Here is a 24,175-nt window from a genome sequence, read left to right as displayed (position 1 = left end):
GGTAATGTGGATGTCTTCTCAGTTTGTTCAACTGCTTTGACTTCAAGAAGAGCAAGCCAGACTTCCAAATTAGAGAACAGCCTTTGACGACGTGATGCATTCCTAGCCACTGACTTATAGTACCTTTCAGTCATTCCAAACGAAATAAGGCCACACACAAGTCTTAGTTAACAACCAGAATTTAGAATTTGCATTAAACATTATATAATCTGATAATTCATCTTATGACCGAATCCAAACAACTTCAAAATTTTTCAGTACTATTTTCAAAGACCACAGTAGAAACTCAAGGAATCATTTCAAAATTATGTTCCCAGAATTCAGTACTATTTGCAAAGACCACAGCAGAGACTCAATGGTATCTAGAGGGAAGAGGATAAATGGAGAACATTCTGGCTTCAGCCTCATCTGGTTGTCAGTCAGCCAATGTCAATTTTTTCAGAATTCTTAGCCTGTGAACTTAACTCCAGAAATCTCTCCTTTAGAGATTCATTTTGGCACTATTCCACTTATAATATTGAGGAAGGGGGTCTATATGTATGCATCCTATCACTTCTCAAAGAGAGACGCTTTAGCTAGAAAAATGGAGAAACCTACAATTGTAGCAGTCTTACTCACCAGGTCTTGTCTTGTTTTCCTCTCCCATGGAGTTTAGTAAAACCTCTCAGTTTCCGTCCTCCACAGTTTCAAGTTGAACGTAGGTTCTTCCTCATGATAGAGCACCCTCGCTCCCGTGTGAGGGGGCATTTGCAGCGCCTCTTCCGCAGTGGCTCTCTCTGCCTCAGAAATAGGCCATGTGAGGAAGAGTCCCCGCGTTCTAAATAAAAGCCAACCCAGAGCGAACTTGATACCACGTAGGGGCGGGGCCTCTTGCCAGGTGAAACCACTTCAATCTAACTGCAGTCCCTCCGTTTTTACCTTTGGCCCCAAATACAGAATGGAATTTGGGGCAGCCCATCAAGGCCCTGCCTCCCTAGGCCCTTCCACTGACTATTTAAATCCAAAAACACCTTAGTGTTCAGAGGTCCCTCCAGAAGCCAGGTGCCTTATGGTCTCAAAGCAGCAAATATTGTTCTGTTCACTCATGGCTAGAAGGCTGGGAGGCTCTCTTCTCCTCTAATAACATTTTGCCTCAGCCCCAGCTGTAGCTCCAGCCTGAAATCCTTTCTTACTGAGGCTCAGAGGCCCATGCCTCTGCTTGTTTGCCTGCACGTGGTGATCAGAAATGCAAATTAAAAAAAAAAAAAAGAAAAAGACATACATACTTTGACTGGATCCTTGCCTTCACTGTGTGTATTCACTAAGACCTCCATGGCCCACCATCCCCCAATGGGGCTGTCTGGCTCGGCCCAGTCTGTTCTCATGTGGGCCCCTATACACTTTTACCACCGCCAAATACTTGACTGGTTTAAAGCCTCTTGCCCAGGCCACAGCAGTTAAAAGCAAACAGCACAACTATAAAACTCCCCCTAGCCAAATATAAGCCTCCGCAAACTGCCAAGGTCACAACAGCCTGCCTCACCAAAAGCCTTTCCAGAGTGTGTTTTGCTTCCCCTAATTTCAAGTCTTTTATTTTTAGTTTTTACTATTCTAGTCCATGCACCAAATGCTGGTGTCTCCAAGGGGTCTCCGATAAATAGCACACGCCTTCCTTGCTCAGATTCTGAACAAATTGGGAAATAAAACCGAGGAATGATGAAAGGGGGGGGAGCAAAATAGCTATGACCTTTATTATTGATAAAGGCCAAGATGGAAAATATAGCTTAGCATGAGTACCTGATGGTTTTCCTACTGTTGAATCCCAGTTTAGAGAGTTTTATCCATCTGGGTACAGAAGTGCTGGTTTCCCCTGCCTCCAAGCATAATCAATGTTTTCTTCCCACATTTATGAATCATATAAGTTGAATCATCTCTCTAGAGGCAAAGTGAGTAAAGGGGAAGAGAAAGGTTAGAACCTGTTTAGAGAAAATCCATTCTCATGAAAATTACAGAAGTGGGAGAAGGAAGTACCTTGTAATGCCTACGACAATGTGGTAAAACTGTCGGGACTGGTATGCGGGACTGGTATGACTCTCCCTCCTGATGATGAAGTGTCTCAGGGCAGGGTCCCTGTCTTATTGATTCTTGGATCTTCAGTGTTCAGCACCATGTCTGGCATTCAAATGTTTATTTATGCCTCATCTTTAAAAAGATTTAAGGAAAATTTAAGTTTTGAAAAGCAAGTCATAAAGACAGTTGAAATTAACGGAAAATGGGAATAAGAAAATTAGACCTACAGCAAATATAGTGTATAAAAAAATGGAAGACCTCCAAAATGTAATTATTCTGAGCTTCTGACACCTGACTCAAAAAGAAAACACCTGCCCTCTTGCTACGCTGTGTGATCAACTGGTATCACCTGGAAGCCTGCCGGTCCAACTTTATCAGATATCTATAAAAAGAGCATAGCTGAAAATATAGAGAAAACAGCACTACCTCGGTGTGTATGTGCAGATATATGACATAAAATAAGAATGACAGGTGGACGAGAGCAAAAGTGAGAGAGGAATACGGGGAAGACGGAGAGAGATGGAAAGAGAGGAAGAGAGGTAAACAGGGCTCAAATCATGCAGGCTTCTGTATCATGCTAAGGAGTTTGGGCTCCATCCAGAGGACAATAGAGAGCCATTAAAAGTTTTGTTTGTGGTTGCTGCAGCTGATTTTAAGCAAGAAATAGTACAGTCAACCGCTTCAGAAATTCCTCTCCTATAAATTAATGGAATTGGATTTGGCGTTCTCTGTGTAGAACCATGTATTTTATTTCTAAATCAGGATGCTTTTTTTAAAAATTGGAGTATAATTGCTTTACAATGTTGTATTCGTTTCTGGGGTACAACAAAGTGAATCAGCTACATGGATACATATATCTCCATATCCCCCACTCTTGGACCTCCCTCCCACCCATGCCCCCCACCACACCCATCTAGGTCATCACAGAGCACTGAGCCGACCTCCCTGTGCTATACAGCAGCTTCCCACTAGCTATCTATTTTACACGTGGTAGTGTATATATGTCAATGTTACTCTCTCAGTTCATCCCACCCTCCCCTTCCCCCGCTGTGTCTACATGTCCATTCTTTACGTCTACATCTCTTTTCCTGCCCGGCAGATAGGTTCATCAGTACCATTTTTCTAGATTCTATATATATGTGTTAATATATGTAAATCAGGACATTTTTAAAGGTGAAAGAGAGCACTGTTAAGATTATTCCATGACAACAAGCAACAGCCTGGACTGCCCTTAGGAAACCAGGATTTAGCGGTCCTTACAAATCCCCCAGTCCTACCATGGTCTGACCCCTTTTCTGTTAATCAGCACTAACACTATATCACACGGCCCAGGGGTCCACATTCTACTTAACACAGCGAAGCAGTGAGAGTTAGTCTAAAGTGTTATTCAAACAATTTTCTTTCATTTCATAATTCGCTGGATGCATATTATAAGCCCATAAAATTCAACAGCCCATAAAAATAGCTTCGTTTTATAAAACTCTCTTTTTACCACAACCGTTCAATATTAACCCCCCTTCACTTTCATTCCATACAAGTGTAAGAGTGATTTTTAAAGCAAATTTAATGCATGGATTTGTTTTAAGAATTTTTGGAAACATGAAGATACCTGGGAATAACAAAATATAAGAAAGGGAAATTATTTCTCCATGACTGTTACTTGTAGGTTGAGGTTACTTTGTCTTGATTCATCATAAAAGATTTTTCCTCACTTTTTGTCCACTTAGGCAAGAGGTTTAGACCAGTAGTATGAACCCCTACGATCAGACATGAGGGGGACTTTTTTAAATTAATATTGGTGATTTCAAAAGTGAATTTCAAGTCCTGATTGAATTTTATTACGTGTAAATAATAAACACGTTATAGGACTTTCTACAAATAGTTTTTCAATTTGTTGTGGAAAAATTCTCCCAAAGTAATGTTCCATATGGAGCAACAGCTAAAATGTAAGATATGAACTGTATAAAGTGTATGAATAATGCATATAAAATACAAAGTATGAAAGTATAATATAAATGGTATATTTAGAGAGAGATGTAAAAAATAACAATGGTGAGATTCCAGATAATTTTGATTTTCCACTCTTAATTTCAGTTTATTAAACAATTATCTGTATCAGTAGAGAGTTCATTTTCTTTGGAGAAGATGGTACTTCTCAAAGTTTAATGTGCTTATCAATCAACTTGTGATCCTGTTAAAAGGCAGAATCTGATTTACTAGTCTGGAGTGGGACCTGAGACTCTGAATTTCTAAAAAAAAAACCCAGGTTTTTGGCGATGTTGCCAAACTGGCAATGTTACCAATATTGCCAATTCAAGGACCCCACTTTAGGGTCTCAAGGGCATAGGACTCTTGCTCTCCAACATGGCTGCACCTTAAAATCATTTGGAGAGTTTTTAAAAACACACATGCATGAGTCCCACTGCCAGAGGTTCCAATTTAATTAGCCTGGGCTGGGTCTCAGGATTTTTAAAACTCCTCAGGTGATACTAATGTGCCTCCAATGTTGAGAAGCACTGCTGCAGGTCTGCGTTCCAGAAGGTCTAATCCTATTTTTATATATGTAGCATCCGTTTTGTAGGTGGTACTCACATAATTTTGATGTTCTTTGTGATGGTGAGACATCAGCCTTTGTAGTACGGACCTAAAGATGTGTATGTTTCTCCCACAGTGATCGCTTTTGAGTTCTCCAGAAATAGGAAAGCATCATCATCACTCACAGCTGCAGGTTGAAAATGGCTCCTTTGGAGTAAAATCTCAGTGAGTCACTGGATGTTGATTGGAAGCTGAACCCACACTACGTGAAAGGACCAAGTTGTCAAAGAAGACATGTGCATCACAGATAGGAAAAGTCCTTTCTGTATTTCTTATTTAATATTCAACTTTTACTCATCTTGGAGTCAGGAGTCAGCAAATGTTATTTCTTTTTCTTGCTGTGCTTCTGACCTTGGGCAAGCCACTTAATCTCTTCATGGATCACAAAGGAAATAAAAGGTTGCCGTCAGATGCTCCTCACATCTCTTTTAATTTTCAAGATTTAAATTTCTCTCCTTCTTTTCTTCCTCCCCTTCTCCTAATTCTCATTATCCTTATCCATTTCCTCAACATTGTCATCCTCTCAAAATCCCTCCTGTAGAACAATGGTTCTCGAACTTCAGTATGTATCAAAACAATCGGTAGGGCTTACTGAATCCCAGATTCTGAGCCCCATCCCCTGCGTGTCTGGTACAGTAGGTCTGGTGTCAGGCCTGAGAATTTACATTTCTAACAAATTCCCAGGTGGTGATGATGATGATGGTGATCTAGCCCACACTTGGCAAACTACTGCTCAGAGGATTCACATAAGCAAAATCAGAATACTATACTAGCATGGCGTGCAAAAAAAAATGGGCACTTAACTCCCAAAGTACATTGCCTAAGGGATATTAAGGAGTTTTTACATGTGCCTTTTTAGAAAACTCTGCCTGACCTACCTTGTAGATCAAGGCACCTGGAGGAAAGGATCGTTGCTTGCCATTCCTGGCATGCAATTTGGTACCAACTCTAAGAAGAGATTATAGGATTGCTCCCTTACTCCAAATAAAAGCAGGCTGAAAAGAAGCACCATTTCCCTCAATTTGATGAACTCACTGCAGAACAGGCTTGAGCTGAGGAAACCATAAGCAATCAGACTAACATATAAACAAAATCAATCCAACAGCACTACAGATTAACTTTAAAAACACTTCTCACACTATTTAGTCATAAATACTTCCAGGAAATGAGAAATGATATCTAAGTTCTGACACATTTCTCCTTGATGTGTATCATTCAGACCATCTAGACACCAGTTACCTGACTCTAAAGCTTTCCTGGTGAGAACATTAAGATGAAATTTTTTCTCTCTACATTTTACCTTTTCTCATGTAGAGGAAAAAATGGGGGAAACTATATATTATTAGATATTGGCAAATGCATTACCTTAATTTCCTTCACAGCACCCGTCATTGAGAGGAAATTTGAAGTACCAATAAGTCCACCATTCCTGTGTACAACCATTCCTTTGTGTTGACCTGCGGAATAGAATATAGTCACAAAGAATGCACACAGATGCATACATGAAATTTATACAGACAAGTAGGTTAAGTACATGAGATGAAAATGCACACATACATGCCTGCATGTTTGCATACATACTGTCCTTGTAAGAAACTCTTTGAGGGTTGAAAATAAGATAACCAAGTGTCTTGCTTCTATTGCCTCTAGCAGAGTGTGTCTTTTGCATATCTGAAGGCTTCCCCGGGAACATGAAGGACATAGAAGGTTACGTTGGCTGTGCTGAGTCAGCATCAATCTGCCAATTGCTGCTTGGTTTGTGCAGAAACTCCTTCTATGCCATGCTTGGTATTCTCCAAACCTACTTAAGATCAATGCTATTAATATTCCTCATTAGGCCACTGTAATCGACACTGTTTTCTTTCACAGAAAATGATTTTAAAAGAGCATGAAATCCTCAAAATGGTTCAGATGAAAGAAAAATGAGGTAGTGTGGAAATGGCTTGGGTCTTTTGAATATTTTTTTTTAAGGAGGATATTAAAATGTTCACCCTGAAGCTTTATCAAATGTTTTGGAGATCCTTTGTACCTCCGTTCAGTAGTTATAAATTCGAGGACTCCATGCTGCTTCCACCATGGGCATTTTGTCAGCAACTTTATATGAAGAAGAGGGATTTTTGAGTTTCGTTGTCATGGTAACCCTATATTCAGGTTGAAAAGCTTTATTGAATGTTTTGGGTATGTCTCCATTGCAGCCTTCATTTAATAGATTTTGATGTTCAAATGTTTAAATATACTACTTCATCTCTGCTAGTGCTGTTTGGCTATATATATATATATATATATATATGTGTGTGTGTGTGTGTGTGTATATATATATATATATGCATGTATATTGTTGAAATGCTTAGGTACCATAGGAAAGAAAATATGCTAAATCTGATTTTTCTTTCTTTTCCTCTATCCTTGTTGGTACCTAAGATTTTTCACTTGTGAAAAGCAAAGGAAGATGTACAGATAGGGTCTCAGATATAGGAAACATAGATGTCCTCTTATTTGGATCTCAAAACAGGATCACAGTGTATTTCTGAAAAGGCCATAATTTTTCCTACATTATTTCTTTATTCAAAAGGATGGAGCTGCTACAAGGGCAAGGGGCAATAGGGATCAGAGGGGATAGACAAGTGATTTGGAGAAAATCACAGGGTATCCAAAAGGTGATCCTACCTGTTTGTCCTTTTGACAAAGACTCTTTGCTGTTGCTCCCCATTTCCCCATTTCTGAAAACATTTTTCTAGGAAATTCATGTGTCCTATCAAGGGTGAATGAGAGTCTCAAGGTAAAAAGGACTTTGTTGTTAAATATATTAGGATGACACTAGATTAGATAAAGGATTCAACATGCTTCTGTGCATTGTGATGTCTTTAAAAGATCAAATAGTGCTACTCAAATATTTTGACCAGGGAGCTTGGGGGGTGGGTCACCTACAGAACACACTCTAGGGAATGCCGCTTTCTAACATATTTCTAACCGGTTTCTTCTGTTCCATATGTGAACAGAATAGAAAAGATTCCTGAGACAGTCAGCAAAGTGATGCTTAACTCACATTTTGCTCTGCTGCATGACTGCAGAACACACTTGAAGAGCTAGGTCTCTCAAAACAAGCTCAGAGCTCATGTGAGGAAAAGTACAGACCCCTTGACAACAGGCTCTCCATCTACTAGCTAATCACCTCTACACAGGTACCTTCAAGAAACTGAGAGCAGCAAGTCCACAAGGGGAACTCTGGGAAGGACAGGAGATTTGGGGAGGATCGTACCCTGAAATTCTTTCCTGAGGTTTATTCTTTGGAAACAAACTCATTAACTAGAGGGCAGGACATCCCTGTGACTGAACTTTGAAGGCATCCCTCCTATGAATGATGCTGTTTTCCCCACTCATGTATTTTAATCTGTGATTTAAACCTTTTATTATCCAGTACAGTAACTATAGTAGCCTAGAGAATAATTTTCAATCAAATATCATTTTCTTTGAGATTTTTGGAGAAAAAAAATCACTTAGTTGCTCAGGCAGATGCTTACACATTTTGGATTATGATTCATGGAGACAATAGTTTTGTTCCAGTGCAAAACAATTAGAAATCATTGCCTGCATCATTTCAACATACAGCGCTTTGGCCTTCTCATCTTGTATTAAAAGACCCTAATAACAAGTTTATTATGAAGATAATGAGTATTATTTAATATGTATCACATCCAACCCTACATTAGATTCTCTCTGCCCAGCAAGGTTATTTTGTAAATCCAATCCCAAATAAAAACCGTAAACAGGGATGTTGATGATTCATATCAGAGAAAACAACTGATTTCATTTACATCATCATCTGTTGGCCATCGGGACTTACTATTCCTGATTTCACCTTCCAGCTCCCAACTACCTTCCTCACTGTTGCGTGACATACCTCAAGGAATGAGTGGGAGAGTTGCTGAAGGAAGAAGCAGAAAGGATGCTGTCAGTCTGACCGGGTCTATTTCATCCTACAACACCATGGTTTTGTTGAGGGAAAAGGGTTCTTTTCATTACAGAACCCATTCCATAGCTGAATGGTTCGTTGCTGGGTGCTTCAGTGTCTGAAATCTGTCTGAATAAATTCTTAGACTCTTAAAGGGCAGTTATTCCAAAGCTCATTAGTCCACTCTGAAGAGTACATGCACTCATGCCATACTGCTTTCTTCAGTCTCTTTGCTCCACTGACTTATCACAGCGAGTTAAGCAAGGCAACTGTAGGGGTTGTTGATCCTGCCCAAGCCAGATCCCTTTTCTCAGGCTGCAAACTCATCCCCCAACTGCTGTGAGTGTTGGCTGCTAACGGCTCACAGCTTGCCCTTTCTCTGGAGAACTTCTCTTAGCCTTACTTGGGCCACCACATGCAAGGGATAACCATCCTGGTTTTCTGGGACTGTCCCAGTTGTACCACTGAAAGCTCTGCCTCCCAGAAAATCTCTCAGCCCCCAGCATACTGGAATCGTTGGTCTTTCCCAGTTCCACATCCCCTTGTGACTAACTCATACAGGGAGTCCCCGTAAGGGTGACTTTGAGGCACAGTCAACACTGTGGTGCAATTCCTGCTACTGAGCTCCAGGTGGAAGCAAGCTGAAGCTAGACTCCAGCTTAGATGGCCTCATTCCTTAGCTCCCTCCCCTTTCCTCCCCTGCATCCCTCATTCTCTTTTTCCTTAGAGCACGCCTTCCATAAATCATGGGCACCCAAACCCTTGTCTCAGGCTCACGAACCCTACCCGCCAAAGACAGAAAGTCTTTCAGTACTAGGAAATGAGCTCTAGGAGGTCAGCAAAATATAGTGGGAAGTGTGTGGGTTTTGTGGTAAAACTCACCCAAGTTAACATTCTACCTTTTTTGTTTGCAAGATATGTGACCTTAGGCAAGTTACTAAAACTCTTCTTTGGTTTCTCAACTGTTAAATGGTGATAATTAAATCCTTCTTGCAAGATTTTGTAATTATTTAAAAATGGGTAAGTTTGGGGCATAGAGTGAGTACGAAGTAAATAGTACCTTTTGTGAAAATCTTCAGCAGTTATCTAAAGTGAGTGCTTAGTTGAGTGAGCACTTCATAAATATTACTTGCATTAACTTACCCATCCTCGATAGACATTCTATTGTGATGATCAATCTGAAAAGCACTTACTGAAAAAAATCCAAGTCTTAATTTCAGATACGGATGTGAATAAAAAACTTCACCAAACTACAGAACAATTCTGATCTAATCAAGACTCTCTTAACTCTGAAATTTGCTTTTAGGAGTTACTCTTAGATTTTTAATATACATGATGTATATATCTTGAATATAATCATTTTTATTTTAGAGTTATCATATACTTGGGGGCTACTGGGAAGGTCAATTTTGAAGATATATATTAAAATAATTATTACTATGTTACTATAATAGTTTGTGTGTGTGTGTGTGTGGTAAGAATACAACATGAGATCTACCCTCAACAAATTTCTAAGCGCTCAATACAATATTGTTAACTATGACACCACAAAGTTGTCCAGCAGATCTCTAGAACTTATTCATCGATATAACCAGAAATTTACACGAGTTGAACAACAATCACCCAGTTCCCACTCCCCCTGGCAACTGCCATTCTACTCTCTGTTTCTATGAGTTTAGCTATTTTAGATCCTTCATATAAATGGAATCATGCTGTATTTGTCCTTCTGTGACTGACTTATTTCACTTAGCATAAGGTCCTCCAGGTTCATCCAGGTTGTCACATATGGTAAGATCTCCTTTTCTTTTTCTAAGACTAAATAATATTCCATTGTGTGTATATACCACATTTTCTTTATCCATTAATCTGTGGATGGACATTTAGGTTGCTTTCACATCTTGGCTCTTATGAATAATGCTGCAACAAACATGGTAGTCTTAACATCTCTTCAAAATCCTGATTTCAGTTCTTTTGGATAAATACCCAGACATGAGATTGTTGGATCGTACGGTAGTTACATTTTTAATTTTTTTGTTTAAAACCGCATTTTTTTTGTACTTTAATTTCAGAACAAAATAAACAAAAATACACCACAGTACACAATACCTAAACCCTATATCAAATGTGGGAAGGAATAGGACTTGAGGCCCTTGTATCCTGCCTTAGACAGAAGGATGGAGAAATAAAGCCACTAGACATCAGCAGAGGGAACCAGGTGGGCCAGGACCACACAGGAGTGCTGCTGGGGGAGACATGAGGACACTATATAGAGGAAACAAAGTGTGCAAGTAGAAACTCCTAATCTACTTCTTCCATGTGAGAGGCACCCTCATCATCCTCAAGGGAGGGGCAGGCAGGGATCTCATCTGAACAGCAGCACATGAATTCTACCACAGTTTTTTACCGACGTATGTCAAGAACCATAGCTAGAATAGAGGTTCTGAAAAAGGACTGGTGTTTGTAACTCTCACTTATTAAGCTCTTTCTGTGGTTCTGTGGCAGGTGTATTACTCATGTAACTCTTTTAATTATCATAACCTTAAAGTAGTGAGACTACCAATGTCACAAAAAAAGGAAATTGAGACTCGTTAGTTAATGCTAGACCATAAAGCAAAGGGAGAAAGACTGTAAGAAGTAACAGGGAGGAGGAAAATACAATTGTAACGAGACTTTCTAGAAATTTCTCTTTGAGTAAGGATCCTGAAAATTAAGTCATCTAAAAATTAATTTAACTTGTGTATGACTGCTTTGTATTTAGAAATATGCTCTTTTGGGGCTTCCCTGGTGGCGCAGTGGTTGAGAGTCCGCCTGCCGATGCAGGGGATGCGGGTTCGTGCCCTGGTCCGGGAGGATCCCACGTGCCACGGAGCGGCTGGGCCCCTGAGCCGTGGCTGCTGAGCCTGCGTGTCCGGAGCCTGTGCTCCGCAAGGGGAGAGGCCACAACAGTGAGAGGCCCGTGTACCGCAAAAAAAAAAAAAAAAAAAAAAAAAATTCTCTTTCCTTTTACCACTGACTTCCTGGAATCTAATAATCATGATTAATGCTGAGAATCACTTCAGGATTGTTCACACATTTATCTGTCACGCCTGATCCTTGCTCCTCCCCCATACCCAGGAAAACTCTCTTCTAAGCCACATAAGCGTCCTCTTCTTTATATAAAACACCTGTCCATCCATCAACAATCTTTACTGGGGACAGAGCAGAGTACTTGACACTCTAGCAGATTTTACAGCTACTCAAATATGATGAATTCAAATAACAATTTTACCCAGAAACCATGGACTCGAATACCAAGTCTATTCAAAAGTAGAGGAAGAAGTAAAGAGTGTTCAACTCTTCTCTGTAGAGTTTCTTCATAGAGCCTAATTTATGAACTTATAATTGACTAGTGGGCATCATGCTTTAATTATGATTTTGAAAAGACCTTAGCAGTAGACCAGCTCTGACAGCCTGTGACTTGGTGTGGGCTTAAGAGAATAGGTATTTATACAGGCTGTGTCAATCACCCAGTGCATGCCATTTCAACTGCCTGTCCCAATCAGGGCCAGTATCCAAAAGTATAGCAATTAGAATGAAGAGATAAAAAGCACTGGGGATGTTATGATGGAAGTCAATGGCTGAGGAACCCACGGAGGCAGCACAAAGTATCACCTTCATGCAGACACTATTTTAATATTGATAAGGCAAACTACAGTCCTTTAAATGGGGCCACATAACTGTTAAAATGGAGAAGAAAATACTAATTTAACAAAATCAAGGGGCTCACATATTTCCCAAGGAACTTAGGGATTCTACTCTATATTTCACTATCATGCATGACAGTAACCCCTAAACCCAGAATTTAACTGCTTGGTATGATATATGTGCCACTATTTGATCTTATAACATAATAACCACTGGACGCTGAGGATAGAAAATCACAACCCATTAGTATATTCAGGAAAGTCATCAATTAGATTCAGGGCTGTCCTTTTTTGGTCAGAATTTAGTGAAGAGAGGAGTGAAGAACTGGGTCATAGATGAAAAAAAGCATTATATCTAGTCAGAAGGTATAAATTCACATACTGATTCAATTTATTTTAGCTATAAAATCTTAAACAAGATTCCAAACCTCAGTTCTTTAATCATAAAGTGTGACAATAACACAGAGCCATTGTGCAAATTACTTGATGCCAGCATGGGTAAACTATAAAAAGACAAGTAATACAGAGAAATATTAAGAACTATTCACTATCTATTGCTATGTAACAAATTATTCTAAAATCTAGCAGCTGGAAACAACAAACATGTGTTATCTCCCACTTTCTAGGGATCAGGAATCTGGGAGTGGCCTAATTGGATGGCTCTGGCTCTGGGACCCTCAAGGAGACTGCAGTCAAGGTATTAACGGGGGTCATCTCAAGGCTCAACTAGGGCAGGGTCTATTTCCAAGCTCACTCGCGTGGAAGTTGGCAGAAGATCCACTTCCACCCTCACTCATGTGGCTATCTGCAGGCCTCAGAAGACTTGTTTCCACGTTCATTTGCATGGGCCTCCCTACAGGGCTGCGTCACTACATGGCAATTAGCTTCTCCCAGATTGAGGTACCCAAGAGAAAGCAAGAAAGAATACCCAAGGGAAAACCACAACCTTCCTTATAATCTAACTTCAGAAGGGACATCCCTTCTGAATGCACTTTGGCTGCATTCCTTTGTTAGAAGCAAGTCATTCAGTCTAGCCCACACTCAAGACAGGTTACACAAAAGTGTGAATGCCAGGAAGTGGACCACTGGGGCCATCTTAGAGGCTGTTTACCATAAAAACTATTCAGCAACTATAGAGATTCGGCCGTGCCTACCAGTCAATTCAGCCAAGGAGTAGATGAAAGCAAAACAACTATAGCTTTTTAGGTTCTTTCCATGATTTTTACTCTATTTCGGATGCACAATTCATTCGTGGTTTTGTCTATATGTACTCACTCTGTTAAGCAACAAGAGTTTTTAAAGCTCACATATGGTTTTCTCTCTCCAGTCTTTGGAATGTAGGCAGCTGCCCATTTATAAACTGCTTCCCAAAGTCTAAGGGTTAATTATCCATTTCACAGAGTATCCATGAGTAAGTTTGTCAATCTGCTCCTGTGCTTTAAACTATTCTTCACTTCCTCCTTCCCTAGGCTAACTAATTTTACCTAATATTTGCATTCAAAAGGTAAATGGCGGGCTTCCCTGGTGGCGCAGCGGTTGAGAGTCCGCCTGCCGATGCAGGGGACACGAGTTCGTGCCCCAGTCCGGGAAGATCCCACATGCCGTGTAGCGGCTGGGCCCGTGAGCCATGGCCGCTGAGCCTGCGCATCTGGAGCCTGTGCTCCGCAACGGGAGAGGCCACAACAGTGAGAGGCCCGCGTAGAGCAAAAAAAAAAAAAAAAAAAAGTAAATGGCAAAGTAAGTAGTTTAAATTCTGAGGCTGTCCCTCCATCAGTTTATCCAAAGAAGCTCTCTTCACTATCCAATCTTTGATTGGCAACCAGGAAAAATGTACATTCACCTTTTCAGGGAAGGGGCTAATTACTTAGGCCTGTGCCCACTGTGTCTCCTTCCAAAATGCCTGGATGAAAAGTTGAGTTTAAATCATAGTGTACTATGAGTTGAGAAAGTTAAAAATAATCATCTAATTCAACCTAATTTTACAAAGGAGGAAAACTGAGGCACCAAGAATAAAACCATGTGGAAATGTTAGAAATGAAAAATATGACACGAATGAAAAAAGTGCACTCAATAGACTTCAGAGAAGACTAGGAAGGGTCAGTAAACACTAATTCATTAATTCATTTCAACAAAAATTATACAAACTAAAAAACAAAGTGACAGAGTGGGAAAATAAACACCACATCTGAGAGCAGGAAGACAATATCTAATGGTCTAAACATAGGTCTAGTTATTATAGTCCCCAAAGAAGAAGAGAAAGAGAATAAAGCAGAAGAAATATTCGAAGAGATAATGGCTAAGTTCCAAAATTACCAAAAAAAAAAAAAAAAAAATCAAAACCACAGACCGAAAATGTCATGAACCCCAAGGAAGATAAAGAGGCTAAAACTAAAATCACACATAGTCACATCATAGCCAAAATGCTAAACTCAAAATAAGGAGGAAAACTTAAAGCTAAAATGGAAATAAGACATACTATGTAGAATGGCAACAATAAGAATGATAGTTGGCTGACTTCTCATCACAACAATTGAAGCCAAAAGACAATGAAAGAACAAACTTATAGCGCAGAAAGAAAAAAACTGACCAAATGTTTTTTGGCAAAAATATCTTTCAAAGTGAAGGCAAAAAATAAAGAATATTTTTTCAGAGAGATAAAAATGGAGATAATACATCTCTAGCAGACCTACAGGACAAAAAGCGGTAAGAGAATTTATTCAGGATGTGGGGAAAAGATACCAGATGAAAGCCCAAATCTGCAGGAAAAACAGTCACCTCATACATGTATGCTTTGATTGGCTTACATTCTTAAACATATATTTTTGATGTAACATTTTTCAAATGCAACCCAGATGGAAGATGTATAAACAGCTTTTTGGGCAAATATGCACTATTTGTCTTCACACTTTACAACCAATATATAATTTGTGAATCTCAGCACTTTATGTACTCCATCACAGCGTATTTCACACATCAACTGGATTCTCTATAAAGCTGGTAATCCCCCATGTGCTTCCTCTGCTCCTTCCACCGATGCCGGTCAGCTCCATGAACACTGCTCCAGCATTCTTGCACGGTACCGTGAAAGCATCAGGAAGGGTCAGAGAGTGCAAAGGAGATTCATACCACCCAGCCATGAAAGGACTGATATCTCCACCAAAGGGCACACGCCTGACCTGGGAAAATAGAAATTTCATAGGAATACAATTGTCCTTCTCAGTATAGAAATCCTTAAAGAGATTGCCCTTGGAGTTGCTGGTTGGTGGTTTCAACAATAGGGTAAAAAAATTGAACTCATGTTTTACTATTTGTTTTTTTCCTTTTCAGTATATATCTGTTGCCTTAATAATGTCTTTGACATCCAAATTTTCCAGTGGGCTTTCACATTCTGCTTATTCTCTAGGTTAAAAAGGTTAGTAAAATATTATCAGGCCTATGGAAATTTATTTGTGGAAAATGCCTAGAATTTAGATGGATGAATTCTATAATATGTTGTTTATATTAAAACAAATTTTCAGCAGGATTCTGAAATTTCAACTTGGTATCATAGTTAAGTAAACACATTTTTACTTTCCCCTTTAAAAAAAAATCTCTGAGTGGTCTGTCATACCCAGAATTTCTTAAGGCAATTTTCTCAGAGGGGTCCAACCTACCCAGTCTGAGCAAAAAACTTTATTGTATTCACCAAAGTCCTAGAGCAGATAGCTAAATATATGACAGGTTTTTTAATTGAGGAATTATACAAAAAAAATTTATTTTGAATAACTAAAATCATATGTTGTAATGGGAAGTATATACTCTACTGGAGAGTTAACGTACATATAACATATGTATCTATGGTAGATTGTGTTAAAATTCTCCAACTCTCTGATTAATCCTTAAGGATGAGATATGCATGTTGTTTGCCACGTGTTGCTATGTTCCAAAGTAGGTGGAGGATACTTTTCTACCTCATTTTTTTTTTTAAATCATTGTAAATTTTAAAGTTTTTATTTATTTATTTATTTTGGCTGCATTGGGTCTTCGTGGCTATGCGCGGGCTTTCTCTAGTTGCGGCAAGCAGGGGCTGCTCTTCGTTGCAGTGAGCGGCCTTCTCATTACGGTGGCTTCTCTTGTTGCAGAACATGGGCTCTAGACATGCGGGCTTCAGTAGTTGTGGCATGCGGGCTCAGTAGTTGTGGCTCGCGGGCTCTAGAGAGCAGGCTCAGTAGTTGTGGTGCACAGGCTTAGTTCCTCCACGGCATGTGGGATCTTCCCGGACCAGGGATCGAACCCGTGTCCCTTGCATTGGCAGGTGGATTATTAACCACTGCACCACCAGGGAAGCCCTCTACCTCATTTTTTAGGCCTGGTCCTTCCTGCAACTTTCTTTGGGTTGGAAAATGGACAGACGTTATGCATGTCATATCCAATCAGAAACTTCATATGAGCTTGTTTTTTTTTTTTTGCGTGTCTATGTGTGGTCTCTTGCATTCCTGCCCTAGGCTGTGAGAACAATAGCAATACAGTCCAGACAGAAACTACTCTGTCACCCTAGGTTCAAGAATGAGAAGACATATAGAATAGAGATGATCATGACCAAACAGGATTGCAGCCAATCTGCAGACTTGTCAACAAAAAAATATTTACTGTTTAAGCCATCAAAATTTAGAGGCTATGTGTTACCACAACCAAGTTAGTTAATATTGTGTGTGTGTGTGTGTGTGTGTGTACATGCATACTTTCTCAGGTAAATTCCATTAACACTGAGAGAATGCTCATTCTCTCCATATGAAACTAATTCACATTTAAATACCAGGAAGCAAATCCTCGGTAGCACTTTCTGTAACTGAAACTATTCTTAATTGTAAATAATTTAGGAAGTCCCCTATGCTTCTAATCAACTTTGTAAAATTCCAGACTTTATTGCTCAGGGTATCTCTCTACCTGTGTGTTTCTCTAACTTTCCATTCTTCTTCTGTTCTGAATGTTCTATGAAGTGTTTCACTCTTATGAGACAGATTTTATACCACCCTGGATTTTGTTAGGAGAAATCACTTTCTTGGTTAAGTCTGATATAAAAAGTACCCCTCTCCCAACCTTTATGCAAGTCATTTCAGTCAAATATATTTTCTGTTTAATACTATTAAATAATGCCCCCTAGATAGAGGAAACCAGGAATGTATTGGTTAATTATTTCACTCACTAAATTGTGCAGTCATGGATACAGTTCTGGTTGATAAATTCTTAGAATTCTATTAGTGTTCTTGGTGTTCGGGCTACCATTTGTCCATTACATTGAACACCCAAAGGTCCAAATGAGTTCAAAAATTTCTAAAAAAGTTTTTATGAGCACTGTAGCCTTATACTTGTGTTCCAAATTAAACATCTCCAAGTTTAATTATCATCAGATTTAAATGAAATGATTCTTTAAAGCATGCAGTTGGCTCAAAAATCACTTCTTTCAGTTACAGCCTGTCTTAATGAAAGAGTGTAGACCAAGTTTACACCCTAAATGCAACTATCATTAAATATCTATACATTGTTTTTTGAGTCTGTTAAATGAGACCAACTACGTAACATACCCAGACCAATAATTTTACATACTCAGTTCCTAACAACATTTCCTTTCACCCACACAATTTCTTAAAAATTCAGCATATTACCTTAACGTTCAAATATATCACTAAAGAGATGCCCTCTGGGGCTTCCCTGGTGGCGCAGTGGTTGGGAGTCCGCCTGCCAATGCAGGGGACGCGGGTTTGTGCCCCGGTCCGGGAGGATTCCACATGCCGCGGAGCAGCTGGGCCCGTGAGCCATGGCTGCTGAGCCTGTGCGTCTGGAGCCTGTGCTCCGCAACGGGAGAGACCACAGCAGTGAGAGGCCCGCGTACCAACAAAAAAAAAAAAAAAAAGGGAGATGCCCTCTGTTACCCCTACTGTATATTAATTAACTTCAAAACAAGTCAATACACACCATCTATAAGCACAGTAATATTTAGGCAGGCTGTACAGCCACGCAAACCTCCCTTTAGGCTGGAAGCTCTGTTGGTTGGTTGCTTTACAATTTTTCCATGAAATATGTTTTGAGAACCATCTACAACAGCAATATGTATTTCTCACTTCAGTGCATTGTAGTATGGAAAATCTTACATTTCTGAGTATTCGTAAATAAACGTAGATTCTGCTTTTGTCTTGTCACATGAAAGCTTCTCGAAAACATAGCTCACAAACTTCTTATTAGAACTGTTCATTCTTGTTTTAGAAATAAATTATTTGACTTCTTTGTGTTTAATATCACGAGTTATGTAGCAGAATTTTCACCCAGGCACTGTGTCACTTAGTATCCCCAGACATCAAATTTTGAGCCAGATAGTTTCATATTTCAACTTCTATGTGGAAAAATATTCAACATATCAAGTGGGAATATCATTGTCTTCATTTTTTAATTAATTTCTATCCCTCTGATTTAGACGCAGAGATACTTGCTCCATTTCACCCAGTGACATGTGACGCCCTGTTGCTTCATGGTTCTCTATATAGAGGCTTCTACACCACAGAGCCATACTCAGACCAATAATCAGTTTGCCTGAATTGATGGGAACTATACACAACCAAATATCAGATCCATGTTAGTGCAAGTGTTTGTAAGTATATGACTCAGGTGAGTCTTCTGTATTTTCTAGCTTTTATTTTGTCTTATATTTCTCTTCACTCCTTCGAGGCAAAGAATATTTAGAAGCCTTTCAAAAAGGCTGGATGTATTAAAGAATGAGAATTTCATGCAATGTTGTCGTAAACATTTTTTTAAGAAAAGAAAAACAATAAGGTTTCAGCGTTGGAAGATGTTTACCTAGCAGAAAGACTATTTGACAAATCATGTAGTCAATCAGCCTAATTGTGAATCACTGAGTGTGTGCACTGGCAACTCAAGTATCTGGCAGGGTGGTTTCCTTTTTAAAATTCATGACATCATACTCTGGTGCTTTGAGTTTGGCTCAACATGAGAAATCTCCTTCTTTGGATGAATTAATTGGAATATTGGCTCTATGGGAAAAATAATCCCTCCAAATGTCTTTATGAGGAAATTAGTATCTTGGATATAATTTTCAATTCCCTAAAGGAAACAGCATCTCTTGATAAAGGAACTAAAATGCTTCCCCAAATTTGTTAAAACTACTTCAATATTCTGCTTTGTTATGTCAACTGCAACTGTGAAAAGCATTTTCATTGTCATAGATAATCTATGAACCAATGCACACAAGAGAATGAGTGTTGAGATAGTAAATAAGGAAGTTCATACTTTTTAAATATATATTTCATTCATTTGGAAAAAAGCTTTATTTTTGAAAAATAGAAAAAATAATAAAAGAACCTTTCGGTCTTATTAATATGTGAAGGTACTGTAGAATATTATAATGTTGGGGAATTTCCCACATCATATATATTGTTCATTATCAGCAATTATAATATTATATCACATATCATAAAGCTCTTTCTTTGTTCTGTCCATTTGATCTACATATACCTCTATTCACAAGGTGCAGGTTAACAATGTCACTTCCATAAGTAGAGCAACTCAACTTATATTCTCTACCTTTTCACCATCTTTGCCTCAAATTTGTCCCAAGGTTGGGGGTACAGGGGAGCAAACGCTTACAATCTGTGCTCACTGTATACTAAACCTATAAACTATCCCATTCTTTATTACAAAGAAACAAGTACTTTCTTCTTTCAGAGGAATTATAGTTTCTTCAAATGAAAAGTAAACACTTCAAAATGTTGAATAAAAAATGTCCTTCAAGAATTCTAGCTGGTTAAATTTAGACTGCTAAACAAAGTCCAATCTAAGAATATTCTTTGGCTCTATGCCCACAGCATTTTTATTTGATTGTAAATTGGACATATTTTCATTCACTTTCGAATTTTGCTACTCAGTGGTTTTTCCCCCCTTAAGAGGTTCAACAGGCTCTGATTAGCATACAAGCATCAGCGTTAACTCCCCACCTTTTGAGGACAGTTGTATCATTTCTAGTCAATGATGCAGCACCGTCCCTGCCCTTTCTACCTAGAACATTTTCTAAGAATAACTGTGACTAGAAAGGTTAACATTTCTTTTTTTAATAAATCAATCTTATTGACGTTATGGTTTGCACACAGAAAAAATGTGTCCAAAATCAACTCTTGAGTGAATTTTGACAAAATATAACCACAGTTAAAATATAGAGCATTTCTAGCACCGCCCCCCCAAAGTTTTCTTATACCACTTTATAGTCAGTACTCTTCATACCCCTCATCTAAAACAAATGAACTTGGTTACAAAACAGAAATAGAGTCACAGATGTAGAAAACAAACTTATGGTTACCAAGGGGGAAAGGGAGGTGGGGGGAGGGATACATTTGGGGGATTGGGATTGACATAGTCACACTACTATATATAAAATAGATAACTAATAAGAACCCACTGTATAGCACAGGAAACTCTACTCAATACTCTGTAACGATCTATATGGGAAAAGAATCTTAAAAAGAGTGGATATATGTATATGTATAACTGATTCACTTTGCTGTATACCTGAAACTAACACAACATTGTAGATCAACTATACTCTAATAAATGTTAATTTTAAAATTAAAAAATAAAGAACAGTTAGTGGTCTGCCTTGTGTAAACAAGGATCCATACAACATGTGCTCTGTTGTATATGACTTCTTTCACTTAGCATAATGCCTGTGAAATTTATCATGATGCTGAGTATATCAGTAGTCCATTTTTTTTTAATTGCCAAGTAGCATTACATCATTTGGCTATATCACAATTTGTTTACCTATTCATCTGTGGATGAACATTTGGGGTGTTTCTAGTTTGGGACTATTATGAATATGCTAGCCTTTGTGTGGATATATATTTTCATTTCATATGTTTTGTTAAATTTATCTCTGAGTATTTTATGTTTTGATGCTATTGTAGATGGTGCTGTTTTTCTAACTGTTCATCACCAGTATACAGAAATCCAACTAATTGTTTTATATGACTGTATCTTGTGATCTTTGTAAATTCACTTATTCTAGCAGCTTTTTGGTTAATTTCTTAGGACTATCTACATAAAGAATTATATCATCTGTGAAGAGGGACAGTTTATTTCTTCTTTCCAATTATTATGCTTTTTTATTTTTCTTCCATCATTCCACTGGCTAAGACTTCCATTACAACATATAATGAACTGTAAGAATCAACATCCTTGCCTTATTCTCAGTATTAGGGAAAGAACACTAAATGTTTTACCATTAAGTCTGATACCAGTTGTAGATTTCCATGAATGTCATTTATCTGGTTAAGGAAGTTCCCTTTTATTTCCTGGGTGGTGAATGTTTAATTTTATCAAATGCTTTTCCTACACCTATTATGATGATCCCATAGTTTTTCACTGTTTTAAAAAACATTTAATAAGGTTACTTGCATTGATTATTATTATACATCATATCAAAGTCTTGCTGGGAAAAATATCACTTACTCATGATGTTCTCTCCTTCTTATATATTATATGATCCATCCTAGTAATATTCTGCTAAGGATTTTTGCACCTATGTCATAGCTGGGGCTACAGCAACATTCTTGCAATTATGAAGTAAAGTACAAGAGGTTTTCAGAGATACTCATTCTGACATCATTAAGCTTTGAAACCAAGACCAACAACTGTCTATCTCTGGACTGTTTTGTGAAATAAATAAATAAATAAACCCCTGTTTGTATAAGCCAGAACAGTTGGGATTCCTTTCACCTGGAGTTAAAAGCATCCCTAACTGATTCAAATGTCATGTGGGGAATGGTGTATTTTAGTACTCAAGAACGTAGGGGCATTTCACGTCAACATTTTTTTTTTGCATTATTTATTTATTGTTTGTTTTTTAAATTATATTGGCTTCAGGTATATAACATGGTGATTTGATATTTGTATATGTTATGAACAAACAGTTATTATAGTAATAGTGCTACATTGTCTTATTTAATTTCAGAATAAATTTACCTCATAAAATGGGCACTACTATTCTTATTTTACAGAAAGTGAAACTGAAACTCAGAGAAGTTAAGCAATTTGTACAAGGTCACCCAGATTTTAAAACCTAACACTAGATTTTGAACCTAGCTTTTTTTAATTGAAGTATAGTTGATTTACAGTGTTGTGTAAATTTCTGCTGTGCAGCAAAGTGATTCAGCTATACATATACATTCTTTTTTTAATATTCTTTTCCATTATGGTTTATCATAGGATACTGGATATAGTTTTCTGTGCTATACAATAGGGCCTTATTATTTGTCCATTCTATATATAATAGCTTACATCTGCTAACTTCAACCTCCCCGCCTTCCCTCCCCAAAACCTCTCCCCCTTGGCAACCACAAGTCTGTTCTCTATGTCCATGAGTCTGTTTCTGTTTCATAGATAGGTTCATCTAAGTCATATTTTAGATTCCACATATAAGTGATATCATATGGTATTTGTCTTTCTGACTTACTCACTTAGTATGATAATCTCTAGGTCCATCCATGTTGCTGCAAATGGCATTATTTTTTTCTTTTTTTATGGCTGAGTAGTATTCATTGAACCTACTTTTATCTAACTAGAAAGTCCATGCTCTTAACCATGGCCTCCCTAAAATTAAAATATATTTCTTGAACTTTCTGCTGAACAGCTTGGAATTCACACTTGGTAGTCTCCACGGTCCACGTATTTGGACTTAGTACTCCGGGAAGGTGTGAAATTTTGACCAATGGAAGACCTGGTATTGAACAGTGAGGGCATAAGAACACAGCCTGGTAATTCTAAAGAGGAGTATTCAATAATAGTCAAGGAAGTAAAGTCAAGATCTTGTTGATTTTATGCCTCATTTATAAACATATGGCAAAGGGAAGCATATGAAAACTGGAAAATAAAAACTATGCTGCTGTATCTTAAGCCTTCTGGAAGGGCATTTCTAACAAATAATCATTGTAAAGCTTCTATCAAGTTTCCGATAATATTCTTGCTCAGAAGCAAGTATAACAACTATTGGCTTTTTGCTATACAATGTTTTCAAAACTTTAAAGTTTTGAACTGTGCTATTGAATTCCAAGAGGAAAATAAAACAACAAAAAAACAGCTCTCAAAAATAACTAGCGCTGTAGTTTTTCAGGGCAGAATTTTGTCAAGTTGAAATGCCAGACTTGGTGTCATTACATAAATACCAATACTAGAAATAAGAATAAAGTTGAAAAAGGTTTAAAGGACCAAACCAAGTTTGACTGAAACATTAGAAATATGACAAAAAAAGTAATACATGCAGTCTTGGCAAAAATGTTTAACAGGAAGAAATAAACTTTCACTTGGACCTCCCTTTTTTCCAAAATCTAAATGTACTTATTGACATTTTTGAAGATGCAGTCATGTAGCAAACCTGTTTAAACTGATAAAACAGAGCCTAGGGGTTTGTACACAGTCAGAAAGAGAGACAAGTGCTTCCTCCAGTTAATTGGTGGAGCCTGCTTCAGTACTGATTAGGTCTCCCATACAGTGAGAAGTGAAGGAAACCTGGTGACCAAATACTAGAAAATGAAAATGAAGCGAAGCAGGAAATTTAGAGAGATTGTTTTGTAACTTATAGAACTACTGTTCAGTAACATTTTAAAAGAGTATGTTGTCTCTAGCCAGTATTCCACCCTTTAAAATAAAAACCAAAGAGTTTTAACTGTTACTTTATTTTGTGTAACAACACTTTACATTTTAGAAAGTACCTTCAGAGACATTATCCCATTTGACCTTCGCAACCATCAATGAGGTAAAGAGTATGATTACCACTGGGCAGATGAGAAAACGAAAGTCGGGGAAGAAAATAAAGGTATAAAATTACTTGTTCTTATGTGAGACAATAACCACAAAA

The 24,175-nt window shown here is 38.2% G+C and overlaps 1 protein-coding gene across 8 annotated transcripts in view; it reads right to left on the bottom strand.

The window, feature by feature from the left end:
- The window catches only part of CAAP1 (caspase activity and apoptosis inhibitor 1), a 1,159,962-nt gene that overhangs the window by 652,773 nt on the left and 483,014 nt on the right, over positions 1 to 24,175 (bottom strand). For 5 of the 8 annotated variants that reach the window (XR_013829209.1, XR_013829210.1, XR_013829213.1 and 2 more), the window contains 4 exons: positions 6,010 to 6,101; positions 2,011 to 2,181; positions 1,777 to 1,914; positions 619 to 817 (listed from right to left, as the gene is read on the bottom strand). The gene's annotated coding sequence lies outside the window, so the exon portion shown is untranslated. Of the gene's footprint in view, positions 1 to 618; positions 818 to 1,776; positions 1,915 to 2,010; positions 2,182 to 4,641; positions 4,792 to 6,009; positions 6,102 to 24,175 lie in introns of all 8 variants that reach the window. The other 3 variants (XR_013829211.1, XR_013829212.1, XR_013829215.1) reach the window with 3 other exon arrangements.

The sequence above is a fragment of the Stenella coeruleoalba genome (genome assembly GCF_951394435.1).
Source record: "Stenella coeruleoalba genome assembly, chromosome: 7".
NCBI lineage: Eukaryota > Metazoa > Chordata > Mammalia > Artiodactyla > Delphinidae > Stenella > Stenella coeruleoalba.
Note: the sequence above shows the minus strand (reverse complement) of the source record. Positions and strands in the feature narration are given on the sequence as shown.